Genomic DNA, 9,935 nt, shown 5'->3' with positions numbered 1-9,935 from the left:
GTGTCACATATCTGAGTGCACAACTTGGATATAGACTCCACCTTAAGTTCGAGCCTCCCCTACACATAGAACTTATGTGTTAACGCTCGACCTAGATTGAGTCTTCGTTCTCCATGCTAGTGTACCCCGCCCTTAAGGCGGCTCGAACTTGAGTTTGAGCCTTTGCTCTCCATGCTAGTGCACCCCGGCCTTAAGGCTCGAACTTCAGATCGAGCCTTCGTTCTCCATGCTAGTGTACCCCGGCCTTAAGGCTCGAACTTGAGTTTGAGCCTTTGCTCTCGTTCTCCATGCTAGTGTACCCCAACCTTAAGGCTTGACCTTTAAATTGAGTCTTTGTTCTCCATGCTAGTGTACACTGGCCTTAAGGCTCGAACTTGAGTTGGAGCCTTTGCTCTCAATGCTAGTGTACACTGGCCTTAAGGCTCGAACTTGAGTTGGAGCCTTTGCTCCGATGCTAGTGTACACCAGCCTTAAGGCTCGAACTTCAGATTGAACCTCTTCTACATGAAACTTATGTGTTAAGGCTCATTCTCCATGCTTAACTTTACATAGAACTTGGCCTTAAGGCTCCAACTTGAGTTCAAGCCTTGCCTATCGATGCTAGCGTATCCCTAGCATATGAGTGCACAACTTGGATCTAGGCTCCAGCTTAAGTTCGAGCCTCTCCTACATAAAACTTGGCCTAAAGGCTCGAACTTGAGCTTGAGCCTTGTCTCTATATGCTGGTGTATCCCTGTCATATGAGTGCACAACTTGGATCTAGGCTCTAGCTTAAGTTCAGGTTTCCCCTATATGGAACTTGGCCTTAAGGCTCCAACTTAAGTTCAAGCCTTGCCTATCTGTGCTAGCATATCCCTAGCATATGAGTGCACAACTTGGATCTAGGCTCTAGCTTAAGTTTGAACCTCTCCTACATAAAACTTGGCCTAAAGGCTCGAACTTGAGCTTGAGCCTTGTCTCTATATGCTAATATACCCCTGTCATATGAATGCACAACCTGGATCTAGGCTCTAGCTTAAGTTCGGGTTTCCCCTATATGGAACTTGGCCTTAAGGATCCAACTTGAGTTCGAGCCTTGCCTATCTATGTTAGCGTATCCCTAGCATATGAGTGCACAACTTGGATCTAGGCTCCAGCTTAAGTTCAAGCCTCTCCTACATAAAACTTGGCCTAAAGGCTCGAACTTGAGCTTGAGCCTTGTCTCTATATGCTAGTGTACCATTGTCATATGAGTGCACAACTTGGATCTGGGCTCTAGCTTAAGTTCGGGTTTCCCCTATATGGAACTTGGCCTTAAGGCTCCAATATACTAGTGTACCCCTGGCATATGAGTGCACAACTTGGATCTAGACTCTAGCTTAAGTTCAAGCCTACCATACTACATGGAACTTTGCCTTAAGGCTCAAACTTGAGTTTGAGCCTTGCCTCTCTATGCTAGGGTATCCCTAGCATATGAGTGCACAACTTGGATCTATGCTCCAGCTTAAGTCGAGCTTCTGTATGGATTAAGTAAATGCAAGTGAGGCCCTCGCTATTCAAAGAAAACTAAGTGAAGCATCAATAAATGTAGCATGCATTAAGTTTCTAAAGTTTGATAGGTTTTGATTTGATATGTAGCATTTAAATCCATTTTTTTCTAAGGTTTTGAAACTTTTTTTATACTTCACAGGAATGGAAGCTAGCAGAGCACCTGCTACCTCGCCCATGTGGTGCACCAATCTTTACTACTCTGGATGCTCTCGAAACAACAACTCAAGCTAAAAGTGTCACTCCTAGAATTAAGGTGGATAAAACCTTCGAATTGAGTAACCAAGGAGGAGTAAAATGGTTTGTGGATAGCTACGATGCTAGTGCAAACTTCAAAGGAGTCCTCCATTTGTTTCTATCTCAAGGTGATACATCATATGGAGATATGGGGATTGTGGTAGGTGCTAAGGATGATGTGGATGCAAGAGCAAACCCATGCTTCACATGCAATGTATTACCAGAAGGAAAAACTACAAAAGCAAATAAGTTGTGCTTATCATTGGACACTTTTCACCCAACAGACATGACTGGCAGTAAACTAGGAAAGGACAATTCTATTGTAAAGCTAGGATTGAAGATCATTGACTTTTCAAATTAAGAAAACTCAGGGGTGGATAATGTGGAGGACCTGGTGAAAGCGGTGAGGCATGCAAAGAAGACTTTGGATTCACAAAAAAAGTCCATACCTGAAAAGGAGACAACAACCACTCAAGTTAGGAAAAATATGGAGAAAAAAGGTAGGGCCATAGTGAAGAGTGCACTTGAAGCATCTAGAAGTGCTGGTGCAACTTCTTCAAAACATAAAAAGGAGGGTGACAAAACAAAAGTCCTTGATGTAAGCACAATAGCAGCTGAAGACATGGCAGGCTCTCAGGTGGTGCAAGAAGAGGATCAAGTACTTGCAAAGAAGAGAAAGGCAAAGCACTCTACAAAGATTCAAGAAATCTCTTCAAAGAGGCAAAACCAGCAAGTGGTTCAAAGGAGATAGATGCATCGACGAGCTAATGGAGATTGAGACTTCAAACAAAGGCAGCAAAGCAATGATGCAACCGGAATCTTATTCTAAGAATTGATTGTGGAAAAGTAGAGAATTAATTCAATCATAAAAACCATTGCTTGTAAGCTTCAACTAAATCAAAGCAATTGAAAAATTAAACACTTAAACAAAAATACTTAGCTCCAAAAAGACCATATTGGGTGCAATCTTCCCCCCTCTTGTGCGTGGCCTCTCCCCACACAAGAGTATTTCTTTATTAGCTTTCCTTTTCACCAAAATTAGGCCATAGCCCCCAAAATACAAGATGTGCTTTTTAGAGAGCACGGCACTCTTCTTTAACAAAAATAGAGTGTCAAATTGGGACTAGGGTAAAGCCATAGGCTTTAATAAATTCCACAAAAATAAATGTATCTTTCCTAAAGTTCAAAATGGAAAAATCATTTAATAAGATTACAAGCTACTATGCTTGCCAAAAATGAAATGTGATGATCCAAGACATTTCTTCCAAAGTAAACTCTTCAATTCCCATAGTCTTCATCACCTGAAAATATAAGCCCAATTAATTATTAAATTAATCCCACAAATATTAGACAGGCACAAATCATCACCAACTCATGACTACCAGGCGTAAGTACCCCAGGAATCACCCTGCCATACAAACCTAACTGAAATAATCATAGGTGGCCTCAAACATACGTCATATACCACACGTATTAATATTTATAGTGGTATCACCCACGATATTAACCTAGCCGGCATGACGCAAGAGTAATCTAGGCGTCCCCAAATTACTCAAGAGGGGATAAATAATATTTTTCTAGAGGACTTAAAATATATTCTCATGACATCCCTCTTGCTTGAGTTTGCGATTGTCCTCAATTGCGGATTTGCTGGGTTTGAAAAGAATGAAGAATTTCAGGGTAAACTCGGAAAAATTTCTCAGGCATCCATTTAGCATCTTCTTGAGAATGATTCTTAAAAGTCAAAAGATACTTGAAGTATTGATTACCTGTCCTTGTTGTTGTTATCTCTTGGTCAATGATTGCATCAGGAACTAATACTTCTTCCTCTCCTTCAATAAGAGGTGGTGGGTGAGTAGGAAGTGTTCCTTGAAAAGGTTTCAAGAGATGGATATGAAGAGAATTGTGGATATTCCAATTAGATGGAAGCTCTAGTCTATAGGCCACATCATTAATCTTTTGAAGGATTTTAAATGGCCCATAATATCTAGGCGCTAGCTTCACTGCAGGGAATTTTTTCACACTCTTTAATCGACGCTTTTCAATTCTCAAAAGTACATAATCACCTTCTTGAAATGAAAAATCTTTGCGTTTCCTATTTGCTTGAGATGTATACTTCTCTTGAGCTCTTTGAATACAATCACGCACTTCAGATAGAATGCGATCAAAGTCTCTAACATATTGGTCGGCTGCTTCAATCTTATGAGAGAGTCTAGTAGCCGGAATAGGCAATGCTCTTCCATAGATGATCTCAAATGGTGCTCGACCAGTAGCAGTATGAGGAGTATTATTATAAGCAAATTGGAGTAGGTGTATGTACTTATCCCATGCACTAGGTTGCTGGGAAACATAGGCTCTAAGTATATCTAAGATAGTGCTATTTGTAACTTCGGTTTGTCCATTCGATTCTGGATGGAAAGCCGTAGAAAAATCTAACTTAGTGCCTAAGTTTGAGAAAAGAGCAACCCAAAAGTGACTACAAAATTTAGAATCTCTATCAGAAACTATCACTTTGGGTAGACCATGATGAACAAAAATTTGCTTAACAAATATGTTCGCGGCTTGCTGAGAAATTAGTGTCTTTTTACATGGAATGAAATAGGCTTGCTTACTAAATCTGTCCACTATTGTCCAAATCATGTCATGGTGACTAGAAGTAGTAGGGAAGCCAGTAATAAAGTCCATAGACACTTGTTCCCATGGTCTATCAGGAATAGGTAGAGGCATAAGCAATCCTAAAGCTTTGCCTTTGTAGCTTTTAATTGTCTGGCAAATGTTACATTCAGCTACAAACTTAGCTACATCATTCTTCAAATGGGGCCAATAAAATTCTCGAGAAACTACTTGAAGTGTTGCGGAAACTCCTCTATGTCCCACAAATGGTGGTTGGTGCATCTCTTCCAAGACAAGCTGTCTGTAAGATTGAGTAACACACAATCTCTTCTCAAAGAAAAGATAACCATCACTATGAGAATAACTTCCTTGAGGTGTCCAATTGTTTTCACGCAATTTAATCCATATTTGAGAAAAATCTGGATCAACTTCGTAAGTTTCTTTCATGAGGACAAATGGTTCACTTTCAATTATGGAAATGTTGTTGATATTTGGTCTACGACTCAAAGCATCGGCAACAACATTTTCTTTTCCAGGTTGATATTGAATCATAGGTTGGAAACTTTGAATGAAAGCTGCCCATTTGATATGCCTATCTGAAATAAGAGGTTGCGTAAGCAAATGCCTAATGCTTTGTTGGTCTGTCTTGATAAGAAATTCAGAGCCCATTAGGTAATGCTTCCAGATTTTCAAAGCATGCACTACTGCTGCTAATTCCTTATCATAAGTGCTATAATTTTGCTCTGCAGGCTTAAGCTTTCTACTTTGATAAGCAATAGGATGGTTGTCTTGCATAAGAACAGCTCCAAATCCTTTGCCACTAGCATCAGTCACTACTATAAAGAATGGTCTTTGAAAATCAGGTAGTGTTAGAACTGGTGCTTGTGTTAAAGAATTCTTGAGTGTTGCAAAAGATTTATCTTGCTTATCAGTCCAATTGAAGTTTGTAGTTTTCTTAAGGAGTTCAGTCAAAGGATTGGCAATACAAGCAAAATTCTTGACGAACTTCCTATAATAACTACATAAGCCAAGAAAAGATCTAAGATCATGTATGTTTCTAGGCGTAGGCCAAGAAGCAATACACTCAATTTTCTTAGGATCTACACAAATTCCTTCGGCCGATACTATATGTCCTAAGTATTCAATCTCCTTTGAAAGAAAGAACTCTTTTCAGGATTGACATACAATTCATTTTCTCTCAAAATATTGAACACTTGTTCCAAGTGTTGTTCATGTTCTTGTTGATCCTTGCTGAAAACAAGAATGTCATCAAAGAACACTATAACAAAACTTTGAAACTTAAGGAATATACGATTCATCATACGGCTGAAAGTAGCTGGAGCATTGGTCAAACCAAATGGCATAACCAAAAACTCATAATGACCAGTTTGGGTTCTGAAAGCTGTCTTGAAAATGTCAGATTGAGTCATACGGACTTGATGATACCCAGACTTTAGGTCAATCTTGCTAAAGACCTTTGATCCTCTAAGCTTATCAAGAAGATCATCTACCCTAGGAATAGGATATCTGTTCTTGACAGTAATCTTATTCAATGCACGATAATCTACACACATTCGGTAAGTTCCGTTCTTCTTAACAAGAAGTACTGGAGCTCCAAAAGGTGAACTACTAGGTCGAATAAGGCCTCTCTCTAGCAAGTCTTCTATTTAGCTTTGGATTTCTCTTTGCTCTAAATTGTTGACTCTATAGGGAGCTTTACAAGGCGGGGAATTTCCAGGCAATAAGTCAATACTATGATCCTCTGGCCTAGACTTAGGTAATCTTGGAGGCAGATCTTCCATGAAACAGTCACTAAATTTGGAGATAAAAGAATCAAACTTTGGTCTTTTGGATGTGTCCAACTCAGTATCAAGCTAGTTAACCCATACCATATAAGTCTTGTCTCTTTTTCTTAGAGCTCTCTTTGCTTGAGTGTGACTCAACAAAGGACTCATTTCTCCTTTGACTTGACACTGGAGGATAATATTTTCATTGTCCTTCTTTAGAGAAATACTATGAGTGTCATAGTCTATAATAGGATTGTATTTGTGTCTCCAAGGCATACCCAAAATTATATCTACCCCTTGTAAAGGTGCAACTAAGAAATCTCTCTTTTCTGTTAAAGGTTTGATGCATAAATCCAAATCTTTCACTACTTGCATGCAATTATACTTTGTTCCAGTAAATGCTGCTTTGACTTAATAGTGCGTAGGTGAAGAATGAAGATTTAGTGCTCTAAGTACCTTTTTAGAAATGAAATCATGTGTACTACCATCATCATGCAAAATAAGAACTTCATGTCCATTTATCGTTCCTTTTATTTTAAGCAAAGAATGAACATGAGGTTTACCTTCTTGTTCTGAGTAATCTGGATCGGAATTACCGTCTTGCTCGAATGATTCTTCTTCCTTGTCGTCTTCTTCAATCATGTTGACTCGAGCTGCTGCTGCTGGGGTTGAATTCTTGGTACGCTCCAGACAATTCGGTGTTATGTGACCTTCTTTGTGGCACTTGAAACATTTGATAGGAGATGTCTTCGGTTTGCCACCATTGACTTTCTTATTGGTACTCAGGTTGCCTTTAGTCTCGTCCTTGCCTTTGTCATAACCTGGTTTATACATCTTCTTTGAAGCATAAAAAGATTTAGTAAATGGTTTAGAAGAAGTACCCTCATGTGCTTTAATCTCTTTAGGAAAACCATTTTTACGTTCTGAATTAGTTGCCAAGGATATTGCAGAAGATAGTGAATGAGGTCGAAACATATTCACATCGGCCCTAATAGTAGATCTAAGGCCTGATATGAACTTCCTTTTTTGATCCTTCTCACTAACTCTATCCACAACCTGCGCCTGTAATAAAGTATTCCAGAACTTTTCTACATACTGTGACATAGTTTCCTTTTCCAATTGATGCAAAGTGTCCCATTGGTGCCTAACTTTGGACTTGAATTGTGAGGGTAAAACTGCTTTTTAACCAGCCGTTGAAATCTTTTCCAAGAATCTGGCTTGTCACGACCTTGCTTAACTACACTCCACCATAAAGCTGCACTGTCTACCATATGATTGACTGCACATTTAATCTTATCATTGTCTGAAAATTTTTCTCCAGAAAAATAGTCATCTAGTTGACTAAGCCAAGCTAAAATGACTCTAGCATCCTTCTTTCCATCATAATTTTGAAATGTGAAAGCTTTTCGACTAATCTTGGATTCTTTTTGTGACCTTTGTGCTTGCAATGTAGCATTTACAGCCCTTTGAATAGTGTCATCTTCGTCATCAAAAGATAGCAAAGCGTCTACGATTTGAGAGCTGTCTCTCCAATTCAATACGCTTCTCTCTTTCTTCTACAATTTGATGTTGTAAAGAAAGGAGTTGCTCTTGAATTGATGGCGAGATAGGCAAATCTGCCATAGTGCTTGTGCAAATGATATAGATAAATAAAATTTTACTTTATTTGATGTAAATAAATAAAGTAAAAAAAAATGAGTACTTATCTTATTTTTCTCCCACAATTCGATCTTGGTTGAAGCTGAACAAGACGTTGTTCAATGGCTGAATTGAATTCTCGTCGCCTCAAACAAATCCCGAACGATTCCGCGTGATTCAAGAGTCTTGGGCTAGTCAAATTGTTGATGAAATAATTTTTTTGCACTTTGAAACTTGCTGAAACAGTCCTGTAGACCTTGCCCAAACTCTGTAATATTTTTCTGAAATTTTTAGAATTTTTTAGAAGTGATTTCGGAATTTTCTAGCCTTTTTTAGGCAATTTCCAAGCTTTTTAAAACCTGTAAATCACTTTTCTGCACCCAAAAATTTTCAGAATTGGAAAACCTTTGAATTTCTCCTCAAATTTGGAAATTAGGAAAAGTAGAGGTTGAAAAAGGAGTGATGTGACTTGCATAGGGATTGGGAAAAGTAAACTTGATTAAGATTAAGAGAAAATCAAGCTTATGGAGTGATTAACTTATGAAGCTATTTTTTTTTTCTTCTCCACTCCACGCTTTTGCGCTGGCAGGCTGCCGCCGTGCGCCCCTTCTTCCAAAAGTTTATTGAGATTTATAATATGGCTTTTGCATGGATTTATCTGCTCCATCCATTATAGATTTGCTCCATCCATTATAAATTTGCTCAACCTTGAAGCTTTCTGATTTCTGAGAGTTACCCGTGAGGTTTTTGGCTATGAGGATTTCATCCATACGGTCAGATTTTGATTTCACTGAGTATTTGGAAAAACCGCTTTTTGATAGAGAGGGATGGTTTTGCAGGGTGGTGAGTGGGTTTGAGAGTAGATCTAGTTTTGAATCTTTGACCTTTGGGTAAAGACCTGCAAAACACCCTTCTGTCCACTGGATAAATTCCTGCACTTTCTTGATTTTTGAGAAGTTGAAGCCCTTTCCTACCTTCTCCACAAATCTCCTAGCCCAAGCTCTGATACCACTACAACCGGAATCTTTTTCTAGGAATTGATTGTGGAAAAGTAGAGAATTAATTCAATCATAAAAACCATTGCTTGTAAGCTTCAACTAAATCAAAGCAATTGAAAAATTAAACACTAAAACAAAAATACTTAGCTCCAAAAAGACCATATTGGGTGCAATCTTCCCCCCTCTTGTGCGTGGCCTCTCCCCACACAAGAGTATTTCTTTATTAGCTTTCCTTTTCACCAAAATTAGGCCATAGCCCCCAAAATACAAGATGTGCTTTTTAGAGAGCACGGCACTCTTCTTTAACAAAAATAGAGTGTCAAATTGGGACTAGGGTAAAGCCATAGGCTTTAATAAATTCCACAAAAATAAATGTATCTTTCTTAAAGTTCAAAATGGAAAAATCATTTAATAAGATTACAAGCTACTATGCTTGCCAAAAATGAAATGTGATGATCCAAGACATTTCTTCCAAAGTAAACTCTTCAATTCCCATAGTCTTCATCACCTGAAAATATAAGCCCAATTAATTATTAAATTAATCCCACAAATATTAGACAGGCACAAATCATCACCAACTCATGACTACCAGGCGTAAGTACCCCAGGAATCACCCTGCCATACAAACCTAACTGAAATAATCATAGGTGGCCTCAAACATACGTCATATACCGCACGTATTAATATTTATAGTGGTATCACCCACGATATTAACCTAGCCGGCATGACGCAAGAGTAATCTAGGCGTCCCCAAATTACTCAAGAGGGGATAAATAATATTTTTCTAGAGGACTTAAAATATATTCTCATGACAAATGATCTCATTAGAAATAAAGAAGGGATCCCTTTGGTCTAAATGAGGTCTTCAGCATTGATGTGATGAAATATTATCATGCTCCTTCAAACTATGTGTATAGAAGGTTAAATAAGGATTGGGTTCGTATTTTGACCCAAGACTTTATTGAGGACCCAAAGCAAGAGGAGATACTTGCAATTTTGATGCCCTATAATCGTGCTACGAAACAACCCCTTGATAAACAGGCAAAAGAAGATATTCATAAACTTGAATATTGGATTATCTCTGGTCAACACTCCATTAGTGCTGCAAAAAGCTTGCAGGCTCTAAATATGGCTA

Source organism: Cibotium barometz, chromosome 41, assembly GCF_041138505.1.
Source record: "Cibotium barometz isolate CiBa-2024 chromosome 41, ASM4113850v1, whole genome shotgun sequence".
NCBI lineage: Eukaryota > Viridiplantae > Streptophyta > Polypodiopsida > Cyatheales > Cibotiaceae > Cibotium > Cibotium barometz.
The sequence above is the reverse complement of the archived record's forward strand: the minus strand, read 5'-3'. Positions refer to the sequence as shown.